The 22,624-nt window shown below is 49.5% G+C and overlaps 1 protein-coding gene and 1 long non-coding RNA gene across 2 annotated transcripts in view; one reads left to right on the top strand and one right to left on the bottom strand.

Annotated features, from left to right (window-relative positions):
• Positions 1-22,624, top strand: part of LOC105480922 (complexin 2) — an 83,597-nt gene that overhangs the window by 9,385 nt on the left and 51,588 nt on the right. Inside the window, exon 2 of the mRNA XM_011740123.2 lies at positions 3,239-3,318. The gene's annotated coding sequence lies outside the window, so the exon portion shown is untranslated. The remainder of the gene's footprint in view (positions 1-3,238; positions 3,319-22,624) is intronic.
• On the bottom strand, positions 10,794-21,097 carry LOC105480923 (uncharacterized). Its single transcript, XR_986674.2, has 3 exons — positions 20,971-21,097; positions 14,933-15,040; positions 10,794-11,035 (listed from the first exon to the last, which is right to left on the bottom strand). It is a non-coding gene; the product is annotated as an uncharacterized lncRNA (long non-coding RNA).

Raw genomic sequence — 22,624 nt, 5'->3', positions numbered from 1 at the left:
GTAGGGGTAGCCTTTGCTGGAACTGGCCCTAGGAGCTGCCACAGCGATTTTCTCGTGGCTGGGAGAGGACCTCCAACTCCACAGGGTGGGTCAGCTGACGAGAGGGTTGACTGCCACAGACGCCCATGTCACTACTACACACACACCCAAGCCAGCAGGCTGAGTCCCATTCTCCCTCAGCTCCACACCTCATCAAGCCCTCAGTCCTGCTACCTACTCCTCCTATCTTTTTCACCCCAAGCCACTGCCTTAGCACAGCTCCCTGTCCACAACCTGTTAAGAGCACCCCAGATTCCCCACCTTCATGCTCCCATTCTCATCCTTGAGCCCCTGAGGTGCCCGGACGGATCGAGAGCGCAGAGCTGAGCCCTGCAATGGCTCCTCATCACCCTCAAGGTGAAGCCTAAGCTCCTCTAAGGCCCCTTCTAAACTGGCTCTGACAACCTGCCAGTCTCTTTTTTGGCCGTGAGGCTCCAGCCAAGCCACCTTCCTCCCAGTTCCCTGAGTAGACCATGCATCCTCCGTGTCTTTGCAGATGCTGTTCCTTCTGCCTGGAAAGCCCTTCCTGCCCCACTGTCCACTGGCCTCTGCAAATCCTTAGCTCCAGACTCACCTTTTCAGAGAAGCCCTCCCAGCTTCTCTAAAGTGCTGAAGAGAGAGGCACCTCAGAGAAAACTGTGTTAGAGGGGGTGGCACATTGTAGCTTAACTGTCTGCTTTCCTGCTCGTGTCTCCATTCGGCTGTGAACTTTTTTTTGTTTTTTGTCTTTTGTTTGTTTTTGTTTTTGAGACAGAGTTTTGCTTTTGTTGTCCAGGCTGGAGTGCAATGGTGCCATCTTGGCTCACCACAACCTCTGCCTCCCAGGTTCAAGTGATTCTCCTGTCTCAGCCTCCCGAGTAGCTGGGATTACAGGCATGTGTCACCATGCCTGGCTAATTTTTTTTTTTTTTTTTTTAGTAGCGATGGGGTTTCTCCATGTTGGTCAGGTTGGTCTCGAACTCCCCACCTCAGGCGATCCATCACCTTGGCCTCCCAAAATGCTGGGATTACAGGCATGAGCCACTGCGACCAGCCTCAGCTATGAAGTTTTTATGTCTCACTCCTAGAGTAAGACAGGAGACCTTGGCAGAGTCATTCACCCACTCAGTTACTCACGGGTTTCCACCGTGCAAGATCAAGGCCTCTCTGGGCCTCCGTGCCATCCTCTGTGTTGGTAGGAGTTATGACACTGGCATTGCCAGGCTAATGGGAGCGTTAAGGATTGTGGCTGTGAGGGCTTGGCACACATAAATACACTGAAGGTGGTGGCATTGCTGTTTTGTTTACACCAACACCACCGGTGCCCAGCACAGAGGCACAGAGCACTCACCAGCAAGTGTGTGCTCAGCGGGCCCCTCTCCTGCCCAGGAGAATGACCAGTGTGTGAAAAGGCTCTGTAAGGAGTGACGCTCCATTCTAAGTCGTAATAATTCTAGTAGTTAACACTCTTGATTCTCCCTGCCTCCTAGACCCAAGTCATCCCAAAATGTGCTCTGCCCACTCTTCATTCACGGAACAAAAGTTTACTAAGCACGTGCTATGTGCCAGATGACGCGCTAGCTGTTTGGGACTGAGCAGTAGGTAGACGTTAAACACAGAATTGTATCACCTCTCCTTCCTTCCTTCCCTTCTTAAAGGCCAGCCTCCTGTCCCTGCACACAGGTGGCCCCACCTAAGGACGGGGAAGATGCCATTTGCACCCAGGTGCTCATTCCCTGGGCAGGCAGCAGGCTGCAGCCCACAGGCGCCCACCCCTTCTCCCTCTCCAGCAAGCTGGAAACAGGAACATCTGCCCTGTTTTTAATCCAGTTGCTAGTTTTAAACTCAAATATTGTCAGCTCCCTGAGAGCAGGGATCATGCCTGCCCTTTTCACTGCTGTTGTCACCAGCATTTAGAACACGGCCTGGCAGAGTCATTCACCCACTTAGTTACTCACTCTTTCATTCATTCACTCAACAGATACTTATCAAGTTCTGCTAAATGCCAGGCTCTGGGGAGACAGCCGGACTCGGCCCCAAGGAGCTCCTATTCTAGCAATGGAGGAGGGGAGGGAAGTGGGGGTCTGAGGGTTGTGTTAGGAGGTAACCGTGCCTGGAGTTGGCTGATTCCTGTGGAAAGCCCTGATTCACTCTATACTGTCTCCGTGATCTGGGCCAACCCTTCATGCCTCTCAACCTTAGTCCTCACCTCTGCAAATGAGACAATAGTATCTGCTTCGGAGCCACTGAGAGCAGTGCTATGGTTACTAAAAGAAGAGGAAATGGAGAGTTGGGGGAGGAGGCGACAGGTTGTCCTGGGGGGAGGACATTGCAGCCACTTCAGTTACTGGGGCCTTGGTTCCCCTCCAAGGGGGGCCCAGGCTGCAGCAGAGAGCAAGAGCTGGAGAGAGAAGAGTTCCAGCTCCAGGCCTACCCCGATGTGATCTTAAGCAGACCATCTCCCCCTCTCCACATCAGTATTCTCATCTATCAAATGAGGATGGAACATCGACCTCACTCATCCTAAATATGTGATACCAAATCTAGCAAGCTTGTCACGATGCTCAGTCAACAATTATTGACTGGCACCTACAATCTGCCTGACCCCATGCAGAGCTCTGGAAACAAAGTCATGTAACAGCTAATCTTTGCCTTTTACGGAATGCATGATGCCCCCTAGAATCAAGCAGAGGAAGGTAATTAAAATTTGAGGAGCTATAGTGTAAAAAAAAACATCTTCACAGACATGATCTTATTTAACAACAGTAATAATAACAAGCACTTATATAGCACTGAGTATATGAGGCCAGTACTATTAGGCATCCCATTTTACAGATGAGGACATTGAGGCTCAGAAGGACATCCCCAAAGCTGGAATTCAAAACCAGATATGATTGATGATAAATCCTGTCCCTTTATACCAATCAGAAATCACATTTAAGTAAGAAAATACAGTCGATGGTACGATCCAAGTGCTACCTGCACCAGTGAACAAGATGGGTAACTACTGTCAGATTGGGTGAGATGGGCCAGGAGTTGGATCTGATGCCATGAGGGCCCCATCCCACCCAGCCCTTTGCTGGAATCAAGAGCAACAGTGGTGGCCTCCAGAGAGGTGAGGGCATGCCTTCACTGGGGTCTGGGGCTCCATGCCCATTCAGCAAGCCAATTCCTCCAGAAGCTCTCTCCTCAGCCCTCAACCTCCTCTCTCCTCCTCCAGGAAGGTGTGGTCCCTGCCATGCTATCTGCTCTGCTCAGTGACTGAAGGCGCCTGCATCCCAGCTCTGCCAGGAAGCAAAGGTAAGGGCACTGCTCAGCACCAAAGCCCTGGATAGTGTGTTCAGGGCATCCCCTCACCCTTGGAGCCCTGATGAAGGGGGCATGTCTTCCCTCTGCGATTGCCAAGAACAGTCCTAAGATGGAATGAGATGGATCAATTGGGCACTGTGATGGAATGGTGTTTATCTTGCATTTGCAGAGACATTTACAACAGAGAAGCACTTTCTTGTGCATTGCCTTATTCAGTGCTCCCCCAAAAATCTGAGGTGGATATTATTATCCCCAGTTACAGAAGAGAAAACTGAAGCTCAGAGAGGGAAAGGACTTGCCCAAAGACACACAGCTGGTAGGTAGCTAAGGCTGAATTCCCAGTTTTTTCATGTCTGTATCCCAATGGCCTGTGCACATTGTAGGTTCTTGGTACATGTTTGATGAATGAATGAATGAACTGATGAACTGCCCAAGATGAATGGAAAGGCAGCTGGGCTGGCATTTGGCTCTGTTGTCGCTGTCAGATCCTGTGCTCTTTCTGCTGAGCCGTGGCTTCCTGCACTGATGAGCTCAACATCCCCCCTGCCACCCCCTCCCCAGCCCAGGATCCCAACCATCTTATGGGTGGAGGAGTCAACCTCAGCTCCTCTTCCAGGTGGCTGGCCAAGCTCGGATCACACCCGGCCTCCCTCATCCACATCGCCTCTTCCCCACCACCCACAACCAGTAATCCAGTGTGCATAGTTGTAAACTTGTTTCTTTAAATAAACAGTCTTGAGTTTCATACCAAATAGTCTCTTAAGAGGAGGAACGTCTCCAGGCCACCTCGTATTTAGCATACAGTGAGCCACATATTTGCACAGAGAGAGTGTATGTGGATATAGAGATCTTGATCGCTATAGATATCGTTGCTCATCCAGATGGGAGCTATTTATGATGCTGAGTCATTCGCAGAGAATGCCACTGAGGAATTCCAGGCTGGGCTCTGAGCCGCAGCATCACAGACCTCATGGCTCTCTGCCTCGTCTTTACTGTTCACAAATGAGAGGTGGGAGGGGGGCCTCCCCTCACAGGGCAGGGACAGAAGGGGACATTTTGGCCACAGGAAATGAAGACTTCCTCATAACCAGTTCCTAGTGTAAGTTATTCTCCTCCATTCAGAGCACTGCAGCCTTAGGGATCATCTTGTCCAATTTCTTCATTGTATAGGAAAGAAAACTGAGACCCAGAGCGAGGAGGGACTGGCCCAGTGTCACACAGAGAGTCGGGGACAGAGCTGGTGCTAAAGCCCAGACCTTCTGACTGCTGTCTGGGGTTTCCACACTCCCAGCAACCTTCTTCAAGTTTTGTCTCCAATGTCTTGGCATTTCCTCTTGCTGAGGAGCTTCTCATCTTCCAAAATCTGGAGATGTCATTGAGCACTTGCACCTTTGGGCTCTTCCAGGACAAGAGCTGACTCCGGCTTGTTTGGGTACTCCAGCCCCATGCTTAGTGCAAGACCTGCACACACTGGGTGCTCAATGCGTGTGTACTGAGTGTTATGTAAGACCAAACTCAGTACCAATTCCTGGGAAACCCATTTGGAAAAGCACCCATCTATCTCCACCCTCTCTTTCTTGTCTCTAAGCCAGTTCCCTATCCATGCAAAAATAGACTCCCTCCCACTCACCACCCACCTCTGCCCAATTCTATAATGAATCAATTTTATTAATAGGCTTTGGGATGGAAACTTGACAAAGGCTTTTTGTGAAAGTCTCGCTTTATCTCCCTATATAGTTCTCTTCTGAAAGAATTCTAATAAACTGGTCAGGTGGGATTTGGTCTTACATAAAATATTCATTAATCCACTCTTTCCCTCCATATAGAATGTGTTGGTTTAAGCATTCAGTGATCTCTTTCTGTGTTATAGATTCTATTCAATTGTTCTAAGAGGCAGTGGGATGAGATGGAAAGAGCACAGGCTTTGGAATGAGGGCCAAGTTGAAGTCTAGCTGGCCCCTTACTGGTTTTTCATTCACATTGATTATGCTGAGGATTAAATGAGATAATATATGTAAGGTGGATGGCACGTAGTAAGTGTTCGATGCAGGTTTGTGAATAAATGAATGAATGATTATGAATGATTGACTCAGGACCCATATAAACCAGATCTTAAAGGTGGAGGAGCCAGCTGACTCTGCAATCTGAGTTAACAAAGTCATACTACCCAGGAAGGGTGGTTTGAAAAGTCTTGAGAAGCAAACTTCAGGATTAGGATGTTGGTTGGCCTGTCTCCAGGCCAGAAAGGAGGATCTTTATCCAGCCCCTTGTGCAAGGGGTTCCCTCAGCTCAAGAAAAAGTTTGAGTCTGGAATCTGGGTTTAAAACAGAAAGCTCTTTGAGAATCAAGATTGTGTCATTTTATTGCTGGATTCTGCCTTTCTCTCAACTAGAGCCTGGCTCAGGGTGGTGTGGAATAGGCAGAGAGGTCCACAGCACATATTCATATAGTGAAGATGTCGTGCATTGACGTGAGTTGACCTGAGTAGACTTGGCTTGAATTGACTTGAGTTATTCTGAGTTTACTGGCGGACTCAACTCTTGGGCCCACCTAGAGAGAAGCTTCCCGGAACTTGGACTTAGCTAAGACCTGGCTGGTCTCATAGCACAGAGGAGAGACTTCACAGGTGATGTTCTGGGGACATTATAGAGTGTTCCAAAGATGGAGGCCTTTCAGAGAGGACCAGGGCCATAGTCAGCACTGAGGGGCTGGATAGCAGTCTTGGCTTGGTCAGGGGGCACCACAAGGCTAAATGTCCCTTAGGAATCTTTAAAATCTATTGGAACTCTGCCAGGACCTTTTCATATGTTTAAGGCAATAGATACCTTTCTTACTGGCATAGAAGGATCTTTTTGGGGTACCCACTTCAGTGGGAGGATGGCTTCCAGGTTGGAAGGTCAATTAGGCTCAGCAATGAGGAGAGAAGACAGGGTGAGGCTGGGAGCCAGGCAGAGTTTCATACTACAGATGCTGGGAGCATTGTAAGTGGGTCCTCCCACGGAAGCGAGGGTTTGGGGATCTGAGTGAGATGTGATTCGAACTCTAGACTTATGTCGGGCAGTGTTTGCTGAAGGGAAGATGACCCAGAAATTACATTGGGAAATCAGGCAAGACCTCTAGCCTCACCACGCAGAGGGCAGCCAGCACAGCTCGGGCCCCTTGGCCAGCCCCATCCCAGGCCTTGCCCACCACAGAATGCAGCCAGCACCTGAGGGAGATAGGAATGAGAACACCAGTGAGCTTCAGGTGAGCAGGGGCTGCTCACACGCTTACCGCACTTGACCAGTGTCTGTCTCTCACACGGGTCTGGAAACCCACCAAAGGAAATACATTCCATTCCTATCATACCCCTTTGTACCCCCTAAAAATCTGGGTACACATTATAGACACCAGTGTTTGATGAGTGAATAATCAGGTCAGAGTAAGGTTTAGAAAGCCAGTGGAAGATTTCAAGATGGCAAAATGGAAAATTTCAAGATTTCAAGGTGGCCAAGGTCCAAGGTACAGATGCCTAGCCAGAAAAAATAACATAGACCCAGAAGCTGCCCCTCAGGAGTTTGGCTCATGGGAAAAAAAAATGCACTAAATGGAGCCAAGGGACAGGGTTGTGCAATGTGGGCTTGAAATAATATTCCTCAGCATCCTGGGCTTCTAAGAAGGGTTCTCAGGGCCCATTACAGGATGGGTTTAGGGAAGGGAAGGCCTCAAAGAAGAAGCCATGGATCCTCCAAACCCATTTCAATCACAAAAGCTTCACTTTTATCTGTTTTATATGTTGGATTTCCTCCTATACTTTTACTTTTAAAGGATTCTTTTGATTTTAAAAAGTGCATTTTGGAAAGTACTGTCATTGAAAGAGCCTATGCCTTTGGAGGTAGACTGGGCCCAGATCTCAGCCCCATCCCTTTCCACCAGTGGAACTTGGGGCAAGTGTCCCTTTGAGCCTCCACATTCTCAGCCATGAGCCACCCTCCCAGGGCTGTGTGAGCACAGCTAAGATGCTCTGGTACCTCCCAGAGGCTGGCACACACGTGATCGATTGATGCTGTACAAGATGACTTTAGGTGGTATCCAGATGAACATTTATTATTTTAATAGCTCGCAAGTGATGCGTGTTAGAAAAATATAACCAGCACACTAAACTGTGATTTATGGAAATAATATAGCATTTCCTTTGAAAATAAAATCGTGATCTTTTTAAAAAGGCAAATCAATTTAAAGAGAAATACTAAGTGATAAGGCAGAAATCATGAAGGTGGCACATAAATGACTGAAATTTGGGGGAAATTGAGAGAATCTATGTAAAACACCAATCACAGTGTCTGTCACTTAAGAAGGGCTCAAAAAGTTAGTTCTTATATCCTTGTCTTTATTTTAGCTCCCTGGGGTGGTTGAACCTAGAACCATGCTCCAAAAACAAAACAAAACAAAACCAGAGCTTCCTGGGGCAAAGTAGGTGCCCAGGCCCACTCGGCCTGGAACAGTGTGGGGTGGGCATGAGACAGGCAGCCATGGATCCAGCCCTGGTGGGCAGAAGTGGTCAAGTGTGACCAGGGAGCTGGCCACAGATGCACAGAGCAGTCCGAGGCTGCTGAGGTAGCATTTCCCACAAAGCGGGCACAGACCATCAGGGATCCATGAGACAATTTGAAGAGTTATTCAGGCACAAATTAAATAGCACTGGGAGAGAGTGACTGCCTTTTCGGTTGATTATATCAAGGGGAGAGTCTCAACTGAAGGTTAGCCTCTCCTTAACCATCTTGATTTCCTTTCCAAGGAAGAGGCTCAGACTTCAGCCGGCAACAGTAACTAGCTGGAAGTGGATAACGATGTTTTATTTGCCATGTATTTGTGTTTTACCATGGCCTTCTATTTACAGAACAGGATACTGCATTCCTGTTTATGAGAAGGATCTTATGTTCTCTTTTCAAATATATGTATTAAAGGTCAAAAAATGAATCTGTTACTCTTGCTAAGTATAGAGTGAGTAATAGTAAATGCAAGATGTACATGAGGAAAATAGAGAGAACGGGTGTATGACTGAGGCAAGAGTAACCTGGCAAAAGTGTTGCAAGGGGTTCCATGGCTCCAGAGCCCATGCTGGGCCCAGAGGCAGGGATGTCTCCAGGCCCCACCACAATCTCCGGGGCCGTTCTCGTCCTGGGGAGGGCAAAGGAGGCCCCATCTTAAGAAGGAGGGAGATTGCTGGGCAGTGGCCCAGATCCTCCTGCCTGAGCCGGGACAGCAGCCAGGCCAGCAGTCAGTGAGGTCAGGGCTACCACCAGAGGGTGGATCTGAGACAGACCCCAGGCCTCTGGTTTCTGGCAAGGTTGATTACATCCAGAATCAATGAGTTTCATTTAGAGGCTGTGATCCAGTGGTTGATCACAACCTGGATTATCCATGGCGGCAGGAAGGAGCTGAGGGACAGAAAGAGGCAGCCTGTGTCAGCCTGGTGTACAGGGAATCAGATGTGAACCTAAACAGTTCACAGCAGCCCTAGAGAGGGGCTGGGTGTAAGTTAGGGTACACTGATAGCAAGCAACAGAGACTAACTCTGTCATACTCAGACAGAAAAGGGGGTTATTGAGGTTATCAGATGGTACCCAGAGCCAAAGGGAAACCTGGCCACAGGGCTCAGGAAAGGACCAGAGCCAAAGCTGCACAAGGGGTCTGGAAGCAGGGCCTGAGGCCAGTTTTGTCCAGGTCCCCTCTGGGATGCATCAGCCACAGCCATTTTTTTACCTCCTTGTATCACTCGGCTCATGAGTCACAGCCCCAGGAGGGAGACAGCTGGCCTGGCGTGGGGCCCGTGTCCTCCTCTTGGCCAGCCAAAAGCATGGAGCCTTGATGGGACTGCTTCCAAGACTGAACGTGAGGGAGGGGTGGTTCCCAAAAGGAAAATTAAAGGGCTGTCACCAAAGGGAGGAGGAGTGGATTCTGGGCAACTCAAACCAGCAAATGTCTACCAGGAGGATCCCAGGGAGTACCAGCCACTGTGGTCTCCTAGGCTTCACTCTCTGGGACTGTCCCTGAGGCTTCCTTTCTCCCACCCTGCATGGACCAACGTCACCATCCCAGTCTGGGACCAGTGGTCCACTGTGCCTGAGTACGGTGGTGAGCTGCTGCAGGGAGGGTCTTCCGATGGGCTGGGGACCCTAGGGGAAGGGTGCTGGGCAAGCCCAATCCTCGGCCCCAGGGCTGAGAAGGATCTGCTAGGCTGAGGATGTCTAATGAAAACTGACTCACTCAGGGGCTGCAAACCTCCCGTCAGCAGGCTCGGGGGAAGCACATGCATGAAGGAACTGTGACAGGGAACAGACATGCTTAGCTTGGGGGACAGTTGCTGTCCCCTCCAGGGAGTGGAGTTACCACTCGAACCATTACCACACAGGCACGTGGTCCCAGGGTTGATGGTTACACCTGTACGGATTTGTTTAAGAGAAGGCCCAAATCAAAAGTTTATGCGAAACTCCTCATTTTTTAATATTATCAATTAACAGGAAAACAATTAAATATTGTGTTGACCAAACAATATGTACCACCAGTTTGTGACCATGGGGACTAACTTCTATTCATCCACCACAACTAAGATGAGACATCAATTCCTCCAGGAAGTCTTCTGTGACTTGCCCCTCCCTCTGCCTTGCCACCCATTCTTTGGACTCCCCACAGACCCTGTATTTCCTTTTGTCACAGCACTGACCCTCTGTTACTTTGAGTCCATCTAAAGTTCGTTTGTTTTTGTCTGCTGCTTTTTGACTGTAAGCTCCTTGAGGAGACCCACTGTCTCTTGTTACATCTATGCCCAGCATCGTGCCTGACACACGTGAAGGACTGTGGCATTGATGGAAGGGGGCTGTGGGGACTGCAGGTGTCAAGGTTATACTGTGGCAACACGTTAATCCTGAAGCCCTGTTGTGACTTAAGACAACAAAGATTTGTTTCTCCTTTGCATGATGTCTTCTGTGGAGCCAGCAGCTCTCCAGGCAGTTTCCTTCCAATCGGTGACTCAGGGATCCAGGCTGGTTCCACCATTATGCAGCAGGGGAAGAGAGTGAGTGGGGAATTCACAGTCCCTCCTTTTTTTTTTTTTTTTTTTTTTGAGATGGAGTCCCACTCTGTCACCAGGCTAGAGTGCAGTGGTGCAATCTTGGCTCGCTGCAACCTCCACCTTCAGGGTTCATGCGATTCTCCTGCCTCAGCTTCCCAAGTAGTCGGAATTAAAGGCCCATGCCATCACGCCCCAATTTTTGTATTTTTAGTTGAGAAGGGATTTCACCATGTTGGCTAGGATGGTCTTGATCTCCTGACCTTGTGATCTGCCCACCTCAGCCTCCCAAAGTGCTAGGATTACAGGTGTGAACCACCACGCCAGCCGACAGTCACTCTTAATACCTCAGCCCGGAAGTGACACTGATTGTTTCTTTACACAGGCCGTTGGCCAGAACTAGTCACATGACCTATCTCACCATCAGGGGCTGGAAAGATGGGTAAGAGCGCACAAGAATTCACTGAGTTCGTGTTCTTGCAACACAAGCCCTGACCTGCCGCTGGCAGTCCTGGGGAGCCAGGGGTCCAAGAGGAGGACTTGGGCTATGGGTGGCGCAGAGGCAGCCAGGGTCCAGTATTCAAACCGGGAACCAGAGGTGCCTCATGGCTGGTGCATGAAACCATCTCTTAATTTGCATGTTTAACTCAACACATCCTAAAAAGTGGGAAAAGAGTGGGGAGAAAATTTCATTAATCTGAGCTTTCCACGTTTCCTTATTTTTCCAATCAGTAAACACTAGCAAATGAAAATCAAGTTGTTGGAAAAATAGAAGTCAAATGTCAATGGGCAAACTGTTCAGAAAGAAATCGCCACCTGGTCCCTTCAACATCTCACGTGGTGTCCATGGTGACCCAAAACCGACTGCAGCTGTTGGAGGGCTCAGACACCAGTGCAGTCAGGGATATGGACCCTCACTGCTCTGACAGCCTTGGCCAGACCATGGCCAATGGCAAGTCAGTGGGCCCCACTCCAGGGGACTCCAACACACTTGCCATGCCTTCTCCAGGCTGTGTCACAACAGCAGATGGTTCTCTGGGATGGAATCACAGGATCTTAGATGGCTCTAGAAAGAGCAGAAGCTTAGAAGCCAGAAAGATCTGGATTCAAATTCCAGCTCTTTCCTAGTAAGTCAGATTCCTACTTAGTAAGACCCTTCACCTCTCTGAGTTTCAGTTTTATCATCTGTCAAATGGGTACAAGGATAACACCTACCTCCCTGAACAATTGTGCATAGCCTCTGACATCATGCGTCTAATGGACCTAATGCACAGTAGGACCTCAATTGATGTCATTGTTTTTCCTTTTCCTCCACTGGGGTCAGAGGGACTGAGTCCAACCTCCCCTGACTGCAGCCAGCCAGTTCCTATTTATATACCTCTGATGACAAGAAGCTCACTGCTCTTCCTACTGCTCCCCTCCTCCTGCAAGCCCCGAGCATCTTGCTCCATTTTTTAATTACTCCCATGATGTTTGTGAAGAGGGTCTGATGTCCCCATGGACTGGGTTTGAGGGGAAGGTGCCTGGCTCACTTCCCCACCTGGCTGACTAATCACAGCCTTGGCCTCAGGAGTTGTGCGGGGGAACTGAGTACAGTGAGGATGAAGGAGGTGAGGGGAGCAGTGTAGAGGAATGTGTATCCATTTCTGGTTCACAAAAGGAAACAGAGAAATCCATCACACATGGGAGACAGGATCAGGACTGGGGACATTGTCCCATAGAAGAGAAATCTCCAGAAGACTGCCACACGACAATGATGGAGGTTCAACCTCGGGTTAAGTGTGGGGAGCCACAGAGGGGAAAACAGGAGCCTCAAATAAGAGCAAGGCTTCCTTCATTCATTCTGCAAGCATTCTGTTTCTCCACACTGCCCGGCCCCAGGCTGAGCATAGAGGCAAGAAATGAATCCGTGGCAGGCCTTGATCTTGGGAGAGTGGGCAGGCACGTAGATGATAATATGGAAACCATTTGAGTATTGCTGAGATAAAGGAAAGTTCGATGGGGGCTGTGGGAGCTCAGAGTGGAGGTAGTTGGCCCACTAGGGAGGGGGAAGGATGAGGAGGCAAACAGAAAGTGGGGAGAAAATGGATGCCAGCTAGAGGGGCACCATGGGCAAAGGCACAGAGGTGAAAATCAGCCTGCTGTGTGGAAAACTCACCCCTTTCTCTCGTGCTTGAGCAGGGGGTGGTGACAGGTGGGCTGATGCGCAGCAAAGGGCCTTGCAGACAGCCACAGAGCAGAGACCCCGCCCCAGGCTAGCAGGAAGCCATGGAAGGGTGAGTTGTTTTTCATTTTTGTTTTTTCAGGAAAAAAAAATTACTGAACTATAACCTACGTTCATAAAGTGCTCCTAACATATGTTTACAGTTCAATGAGTTTTCACAAAGTGAACACGCCCATGTAACCTTCCCCAGCTCAAGACACAGAAACTTGCCAGCATCACAGAAGCTCCCTTTGCTCTCCTTTCCAGTCCCCATCTCCCTGAAAAAGGAGCTGCTGTCCCAACTACTTTTTTTTTCCTTTTTTCTTTTTTTTTTTTTTTTGAGACAGAGTATCGCTGTGTCACCCAGCCTGGAGTGCAGTGATGCAATCTTGGCTCACTGCAACCTCCGTCTCCCTGGTTTAAGCGATTCTCCTGCCTCAGCCTCCCGAGTAGCTGGGACTACAGGCATGTGCCACCACGACCAGCTAATTTTTGTATTTTTAATAGAGATGGGGTTTCACCGTGTTGGTTGGTCAGGATGGTCTCGATCTCTTGACCTCATGATCCGCCCACCTCAGCCTCCCAAAGTGCTGGGATTACAGGTGTGAGCCACAGCGCCTGGCCCTGACTTCTAATTTCATAGATTCATTGGCTGTTTTTGAACTTCATATAAATAAAATCACGCAGTGTTGGACCCCACTCAGCAACATTGGAGATTCTCTTGAGTTGTTGCATGTGGTTGTCATTCATTCTCATTGCTCCAGTAAATCTCATCGTGGGACTAGACCAAAATGCAGTTCTAGTGTTGATAGCCACTTGGGTTGTTTTCAGCTTTAGACTCTTGGGAGAAGCGCTGCCATGAAGATTTTTGTACGTGTCTTTGGAAAAACACATGTACACATTTCCAGGGGGTTTATGCCAAGGAGTGGAGTCGCTGCATCACAGGAGATGTGGGTTCAGCTCTAACAGATACTGTCAAATGTTTCTTCCAAAATGATAGTAGCAATTTACATTCCCTACTGTAGCTACTTGGTGGAAGTTCCAGGAATTCCAAAGCCCTCACCAACACTTGGCATTTTCCGTCTTTTCCACTTCAGCCATTCTGGTGGATGTGTAGTGGTTATCGTTGGAATTTTTATTTCCCCAATGACGAGTAGGTTAAGCACCTTTTCATATGCTTCCTAGCCATTTGGACATTCTCTTTCCCAAAGTGTCTATTCAAGGCCCTGGACGGGAAGGGTCAAGGTCTGCCCTTCATTTTAGAAAGCTATCTCCAGCAGCCAAGTGGAGTGACTGGGACGTGGGTGTCCTGGAACCTCTGGCTGATACCAGGGGCATCTCTTAGGTACCAGGCTTCACTGGCTTCCTCTGCCTTCTTCACTCCTCACGGCCACCCTTTGACCTCACAGGTAAAAAGTGTTACGAGTATTTCACAGATGAGATGGCCAGGCTCAGAGAGGTGAAGGACCTGCCCAAGGTCTCGCAGAGGGTGCTGAGAGGACAGCTGGGATGTCCTCAGCCTGAAGCAGGCAGCCCAGGGAGGAATAGAACAGAAGGGAACAAAAGGAAGGTGAAGAAGCAGCTACAAGGACATCTATCTCACTCCTTATTTTGCAGAAAAGGAAATTATCCATCTCTCTCCCCAATTCCCTCCTCCTCCCCCTCTCTCTGCATCACACCAAAAGTCCCTACGGAGGTGAGCAGCCATCTGGAGGTGAGTGTCCCCAGCCTGAGACTGTGTTGGAGGCCCAGAGATGTGAAGGGAGCCAATCTGGTTAGCTCTTGTCTCTGCCACCACCCACCATGTGGTCCTGGACTGGTCACGTCACCTCTCTGAGCCCTAGGCTCTTTACCTGTTTCAATAATCCCTTCCTCTGTGCCTTGTGGGAAGAAGTCACTGAGGCAAGCTGATGCTGTGCCCAGCAGGGTGCCTGGCATAATGCAGCCCTTTGTTTACTTGGCACACACTCATTCCTTCCCCCCGACACTTCTATGACTAGCGGGGCTCCCTGTTCTGTGCCGGCCCCCTCTCTCCGGGTAGCAGGGTCAGCCTCTTCACGTCTCATGCAGCCACAACAGGCCACTGGCGGGTTCCTCACTGCCTGAGAGCAGGTGTGGCGGGCCCAGCATGGCATCCCCTCCCTGCAGGACCTCGTCTCCCCGCAGCTGCCCGCGCTCAGACTGACAGCCACACAATGAGTCCCAGAAGGGCCTTTCTCCTCTCAAGGGCTCTCATCTCAGAGCCCAGACGCCTTTATTTTAGGAGCTATGGTTAGTAAAGTGCTTCATCAACGCCACCTCCAAGCAGCACCCCCACCCCCTATCACACACAGCACATGTGAACGTCTTACCCGCCCTGTCCTTCCACTCCTTCATCCGCGCTGCATTTCATGAGCATCTCCAGGCACTGTACTAGGCACCAAGAGGCCCACCAGCTCCCTCCCTTCGTGGAGTTTCCTCTGCATTGAGAGAAACAGACAATAAACAAGTAGCAGGACATGGTAAACAGGATGACTTTGGATGATGCTCAGGGCTGTGGAGATGACGAAGAAAACTATAACAGAGAGTGACGGGCAGTCGGCCGCTCAGTCCCAGAGCAGAGTCAGGAACTCCCAGGTCCGCTGCCTGGGACAGTGTGTCCTTCTTTGGTTTGGGCTGTTCCTGGAGGGAAGAGTGACACTGCAGACCTCCTGGGGGTGGACTCAGGATTTGGCAAAAGATCCTGGCTGCTCCTGACCCCTGGCACTTCTTCCATCCACCAAATTCTCCCCTCCCACCCCATAGGATTTCTTCCTTCCAATCCTACTGGATCCTGAGCAAACTGAGTCCATTCCTGATGGTTTCCCCATCCCCAGGGGCAAGGGCAACTGAACCCCAGACAGGGCCAGCAGAGATCCTCAGCTCTACGCAATCAGGACATTCTGTCTCCCTTGTCGGGCCTCCACCTTCTGTCTCTCCTTCACCCCCTTCCTGACTCAGTCTCTCTGTCTCTGTGTCTCATCTCGCTTTTCCCCTCTCCAGCTTCCTGCTACTCACCTTCTCCTAAATTTCTTTCTTTCTTTTGTTCTTTTTTTTTCTTGAGGTGGAGTCTCGCTCTTGTCACCCAGGCTGGAGTGCGGTGGCGCAATCTTGGCTCATTGCAACCTCGGCCTCCCGGGTTCAAGTGATTCTCCTGCCTTAGCCTCCCAAGTAGCTGGGATTACAGGTGCCTGCCATCATGCCCAGCTAATTTTTGTATTTTTAGTAGACACGGGGTTTCACCATGTTGGCCAGGCTGGTCAGGAATTCCTGACCTCCAGTGATCTGCCTGCCTTGGCCTTCCAAAGTACTGGGATTACAGGCGTGGGCCACTGCACCCGGCCCTAAATTTACTTCTTGTCTGGACACTCATTTCCTTCAAATAAATGTATGTATTTTTAAATGCACCGAGCCCCTACTGGGTGCAGGCATGAGGTGAGGAGCTTGGGTCTAATCAAAGATGAGTAAGACATGGACTTCCCTGCAAGAGAGATGAGTCATGCACCTAAATAAGTGAAATGGGGAGGCTGAAAGTGGCCAGAGTGATAAAGGAGACACTGATGAGGTCTGCAGAGTAGGAGGGTTCCTGAGGGCTTCAACGAGGAGGTGACGTTTTTAGTCACCTTGAAACACGATCATGCAATGAAACGTGGGCTGACTCTGGGCCTCTCCTGTGGACAGTTGCTCAAGGACCAGCTCATTTGCCTGGAACATAGGGAATCTGAATGTCATCTTTCTTTCACTGTACAGTTCTCTTATCTGACTCACTTCCTTACCAATCTCACCACCTTCTCCTTCATTCTCTCTTTTATCTGTACTTTTTCTCTTCCCCACCTGTCCCTTCACAGACCACAAGACGTACTTTCAAGTTTTGTCCTCAATTTCCTTTTCCTTCCTTCCTTTTCTCTCAAGTCTAAGTCCCACTCTCCACCATCCTTCCTTCCTAACCTCCAAGGTGCCCTGGCAGACCAGGTAGACTTTGATGTCTGACAGACCAGGGTCTCAGCTCCATGGCTCAACTCTCTAAGCCTTCATTCTAAGCTCTTTAGACTGTAAGTGACAGAAACCCAACTGAAGACAGCCTAAAGGGAAAAGGGAAAGTCTCATGTTGCTGGGTCAGACACACCTGGCCCCAGGGCTTCAGATGGTGACCGCAACACTCTATCTTTCTACATCTCTCCACTGCCATCCCCCATGTTGGGCAGGCCTTCCTTTGCAGAGTGGGAACACAGCCATCTCCTTCCTATCAGCTGAGCAACTCCAGTGAAAATCGGGCACCCATCCCAGTGGTGTCAGCAAAGCTCTGTAATTGAACGTCAGTGGACTCAGTCCTAACCCATTCCCATAGCCAGACCTGGGTCCCTTGCTATCACGCGGAGCTGGTATTGATGGGATCCTGCCACCCAACCCATAAAGACCATGAGTGGAAAAAGGGAACATCTTCCCAGAGAGGGGCCTTTTCACAGTTACGAAAAGAAGGGGAAATGGTTGTTACGAATCAAGCTCCTTGAGCAATGGAGACAGGGAACACAGGGAAAGGAACAGACTCACGCTTTCTTAGCTCTCAGGTGTCATCTCCCCAAAAGAAAGTCTTCTCTAATCCTTTAAGGATGTGTTGGGTGCTTCACCTGTGCTCTAGCAGCACCTGTTGCTTTCCATATTATCATCCTTTTCACGTTTATTATACTATTCTATTTGCTTGTCTGTCTTCTTCACAAGACTTTAAGTATTGTCAGGACAAATCAGTGCCTGTTTTGCCTATTGCTGTACACCCAAGGTTGACAAATGCCAGACCCTTAGTAAATGATGGATGAATGGGGGGACGGATGGATGGATGGATGGATGGATGGATGGATGGATGAGTGGTAAGATGGATGGGTAACAGACAGCTGCATGGGTGAATGGATGGATGGTAGGATAGATGAGGGTAGGTGAATGAATGAATAAGTGGTTGAGCATATGAATGATGGATGATTGGTTGGATAATGAGTGGATAAAGGGATGAATAAATAGGTAGATGGATGGATGAATGATTCGGAGATAACTGGTGAGATCAGTTCGGAATGGGCTTAGCCTGAACTGCCTGTGAACACAAACAGAGCTACCCCTCAAGTTGTTGATAGATGAACTCCAAGTTCAAGAGGGAGGTCTGGGCTGGAAACAGAGGTTTAGGAGCTATTAATACAGAGACTATAATATAGTGGATCAAGGTTACAGGGGAGGAGGCAAAGTGGGGGAACCAAAATCAGACAGTACCTAAGTGACACATGAACTCAGGGCTGTGTGATGTCAGAGCTTGCTTTCCTTCTTTCATTTTATGGCAGCTTGGCCACTACTTGAGGTGACAGCACAGAGTTAATGTCTCTCCCTCTCCCCTCCCTCCCCCTCCTCAAACCACTCAGCCAGAAGGGAGCAGCTGCCTGGGAGGACAGAGAGACAGATTATGTAAACTGTGATTGCCACCCACAGGAGGAGGAGGAGAGTGAATAGGTATTGAAATGCGCTTTCAATAATGCATGTCCTCCTCCGCACAGGCCTGGGGCTCGGTGGGGAGGAGAGGATCCTTAAAGGGACCGATCTTCCTGTCCCCAACACCCACAGGCCCCCGGCCAGCCATACAGGTCCTCTGTGCACAACTGGAGGGTTCTATGGACATCCACCCCAGGGGTCCCCAACCTTTCACCCTCAAGGACACCTTTTTTTTTCCCCCTCCTGGCTTCAGTGGATTTGACTTTTTAAAGATTCTGTTTCCCAAACATGCTGCATTTAAGTCATGATTAATTCATTTTCCCCATTTTTTATTAATCAAAGACACTTAACTGCCAGTCAGAGCTTTGATCAGCAAGAGGTAAGCCACGAGGTGAGGTGATGTCATTCCAACCCAAAGCTAAGAAATATAGCAAGCAATATTGCTAGGCAGGCCGACCTTGCTGTCAGAAAATGCCCTCTCTTCTTCTAACCCCAGAGATAGAAGAACCCCAGGCTGGGGACCAGGGATCCTGCCCAAGTCTCTCTCATTTCCCAAAGGAGGAAACCAAGGCCCAGAAAGGCAAATGGACTTGCCTGACGCCACGGGAGCAGTGAAACCTAAAGGCTGAGGCCTGGCCTCTGCAGTTTCAAATGACTTAGAACTTGGCAGTGAAATAGGCCAAGCAGGGGACCTGAAGGTCAAGAGCAGGGCAGGAAGGAAGAGAAGTCATGAGAGCCAGCACCTTCATTGTGCCCCTACTATGTGCCAGACCCACTAGAAAGGGTCTACCACCTTGTTCTCACACAACAACCAGGAAGGCTGAGATTGACATTCCCGTTGCGCAGAGGAAGAAATTGAGCATCAAAGAGGCTCCATGGTTTTACATAATCCACTCAGCTGGGAAGTGAAGAATCAGGATTCCAGCAGGTTTGTCCAACCGACCGTGAAACTCTTTCCACCTCACTGGCCTGGCCGGGACGGAGGCAAGGAGATCATTCAGACCAGATTGGCATTTCTGTTTGCCACTCACCAGCTGTGTGAATTTGGCTAATGATCTCACCCCTCTGAGCCTCCATTCCCTCCTCTGAGGAACTGGGATAGCATCTAATGCCTTGAGTGATGGTGAAGGATAAGAAAACGGGGTTAAAGAAAATGGGGCACAGAAACTAGGGGACAGAGAAGCTTTAACTTGGTGAACTGGATCAGGTGTGATGGCTCACACCTGTAATCCCAGCACTTTGGGAGCCCGAGCCAGGCGGATCACGAGGTCAGGAGATCGAGACCATCCTGGCCAACATGGTAAACCCTGTCTCTACTAAAAATACAAAATTTAGCTGGGCATGGTGGCATGAGCCTGTAGTCCCAGCTACTCAGGAGGCTGAGACAGAATTGCTTGAACCTGGGAGGCAGAGGTGCAGTGAGCTGAGATCGCACCACTGCACTCCAGCCTAGCGACAGAGCAAGACTCTGTCTCAAAAACAAACAAACAAAAGAAAAGAAAAGAAAAAGAAAATAGGTTACAATACTTAGAAATGGCATCCTCTCGCTCCATTCCCTCCTTTTCTAGTGAAAAACTTCCAAGCTGGCAGAAGCCGGAGTGTGAGATCTGATTGCTCCTGTCTCTGGGGACCTCCTGGGCTGTAGTTCAGGAAAAACTCACCCTGTTCTTCCCCTGCTTTCAGTTAAAGCGACTGTTTTCCTCTGGTTCATTGATTCTAAGACAAGGGTTGAGAATGGGATGAGGGTCTCTGCCTGTAGCTTGAATGCTCTCCTGGTCACTACCATCTGCTTCCACATCTGGTTTTATCGCTGGGCGGGAGACAGCTTGACCATTCCCATCACACTCCTGGAAACTCCACTGATTTCCCCAAGGCAGCCTAATGAAGCTGGAGTGGAAATCTCAGCTCCCAGCAGCTAGAGAGGGTGACCCTGCTGGACTCGCCACAGTTGCTCCTCCTGGGCCAGGTGGAGGTGGAGTAATTGACTCTCTGGTTTCCCCTGGAAGTGGTTTTAAATGAATAAGTGAAAAAAAAGAAAAGAAAAGAAAAGAAAAACCCTGTGAAACCTGGTAACTGGGGAGGGGCACTGAGCAATTTCTTGGGCAGGAATTCAGCAGATCAGAAGCTTGTGCCAGCGGCGTGGGCTGGGCTGAGACTCAGGGATGCACAGGGCTTGGTGGAGACAGGATGGGAGTACTGACTAGGGGTACCACGCAGTTAGAGGGCTGTGGTAAAGGTGCGTGCAGGACACTGCAAGAGCCCAGGGTGGGCGCCGCTGACCGAGTGGGGAGGATAGTATGGGTGAGGTGAGCTTCGCAGAAGACGGGACCTTTGAGCTGAGCCTGGAAAGAAATGGGGAATTTCAGATAGTGTAGACAGATGCAAAGATGGGACCACATGAGAGCATTCTCAGGAGGAGTCTAGGTTGTTTGAATACAAGGGGATGGACAAAAGGTAGGGCAGGAGCACGGGGCTGGGCCAGATGGTCAAAGGTCTTGAATTCCATTCCCAGTGCAAAAGGACTCCAGGCTTTGGTCATGGCCACAGCATGAGCATACCTGGGGTGAGACTAGTGTTTAAGAAAGATCTCTATAAGAATCAAACTGGAAGCAGACGTTCCCAGGCAAAAGCGATAGGCCAGCAGGAATCAGACGGACCCTGAACTGGGCTGGAGAGATGTTTGTGGCGAGTGAATGGGTTGAATTTGGTGGCTGATGGGATGTGGGAATGAGACAAAGAAAGGAATCTCCCGGGATGGCACTTGCTTTGGGGCCCCTACTGGCCCCTCTACCTGCTCAGGATGGGGAGAGAGGACCCACCAATGCCCAGGCCAACCCAGGCTTCCAGGGAAGCTTGGTCAGGTAGGGCTTCCCATCACCTACTCCCTCAAAACTGAACTTACTATTTGTATTCTTGAGCTGGTCAACACACTCAGTTGCAAGTGAGTGAAATCCAACTAAAAGTGACTTCGGCAAAAGGGGGAATGTGCTGGTGTGTGTAATAAGAAGCTCGGGGGATGCTGCTTTCCCCTACAGTTGGATCAGGCAGCTCGAATGAGGAGAGCAAAGCTCATTCTCTCGCCCTGTCTTGGCTCAGCTTTCCTCTGTGCTGGCCTCATGTCCAGGCAGGCTGTCTTCAGAGGGTGGCCTCTGCTGCTCCAGACTTACAGTCCTATAGTTCAGCAGCCGCAGCAACAGGAGGCTCCAACAGCCTCATCAAAAGTTCCAGAACTGAGTCTCATTGGCCCCTTTGGAGTCACATGCCCTTCCCTGCACCAATCACTGTAGCCAGAGGGTGGACTACACTGATTGGTCAAACCCTGGTCATGTGCCCCCTATGGGAGACCAGGCTGAGGCCTCAGCCTCAACTAAACCACACTGGAGGACACTCAGGGAGGAGCGGCTACCCCAGAGGAAATGGGGATACCTTTTCTAAAATAAAGGGAAATGGTTGCTTGATTGCTTTTCTATAGCAGCGGAGGGCAATGCAGAGTGGCCCCTATTCTTTCCAGCATCTGACACCCATATAATGGTTTCACACCCAGGCCTCTTCAACACACCTTTAAAGTCCAAGAGATGATGGCCGGGTGCAGTCGCTTACACCTGTAATCCCAGCACTTTGGAAGGCCAGGGCGGTTGGATCACCTGAGGTCGGGAGTTTGAGACCAGCGTAGCCAATATGGCGAAATCTTGTCTCTACTAAAAATACAAAATTAACTGGGTGTGGTGGTGGGCGCCGGGTGCGTGTAATCCCAGCTACTAGGGAGGCTGAGGCAGGAGAATTGCTTGAACACAGGAGGCAGAGGTTGCAGTAGCTGAGATCACGCCATTGCACTCCAGCCTGAGTGACAGTGAGACTCAGGTCTCAAATAAATAAATAAATAAAGTCCCAGAGATGAACCAGCAGGGAGATGCACTTGACCTTGTGCACGTTTACAAAAAAACCAACTGCAACTATGCATTCATGGACACAGCTGCCTCCTGTGTGCCCTGGCCAGCCCTGCCTGTCAAGGGTGATATAAAGACCCAGACTCTGCCCCCAAGGAGTTTACAGTCAGTGGAGTCTGTTTTAGGTATAATTCCTGGATAATTTAGTAGAGTCAGACTTACTTTCCAAAAAATACACTTCACTGCATATTTTTTTCTGGTATTTGGATGATTTTATTTGCTTTTAGATTAACTGCCTCACATGAAAATCATGAATTGAAAAGACCTTTAAAAATTCGCCATTTACTTCTGAGTCAATTTTGTCTTCACTGATAAAAAATACCTAATATCTATTGCGCATCCTCACTGAGGCAGCCTCTGGGAGTTTCATGGTTTATTCTCTGGAAATCCGCATCTGGGTCCTGAGAAAACGTGGTGGTCCCTTCATGGACTAAGAGGGTGAGGGTCTGGAAACTGTTGTATTGGAACAGCGAGCTGCAGAATGATGGTCTGGACAAAAGACGACTCAGGGGCACGTGATCTCTATTGTCTAGCATCTGTATGTGGAAGCAATGCATGTTAGAAGGTAGAGAGTAGAAGTGATTGGGAATAGATTTTTAGCTCAACATG

The sequence above is a fragment of the Macaca nemestrina genome, chromosome 6, assembly GCF_043159975.1.
Source record: "Macaca nemestrina isolate mMacNem1 chromosome 6, mMacNem.hap1, whole genome shotgun sequence".
NCBI lineage: Eukaryota > Metazoa > Chordata > Mammalia > Primates > Cercopithecidae > Macaca > Macaca nemestrina.
The sequence above is the reverse complement of the archived record's forward strand: the minus strand, read 5'-3'. Positions and strand labels throughout refer to the sequence as shown.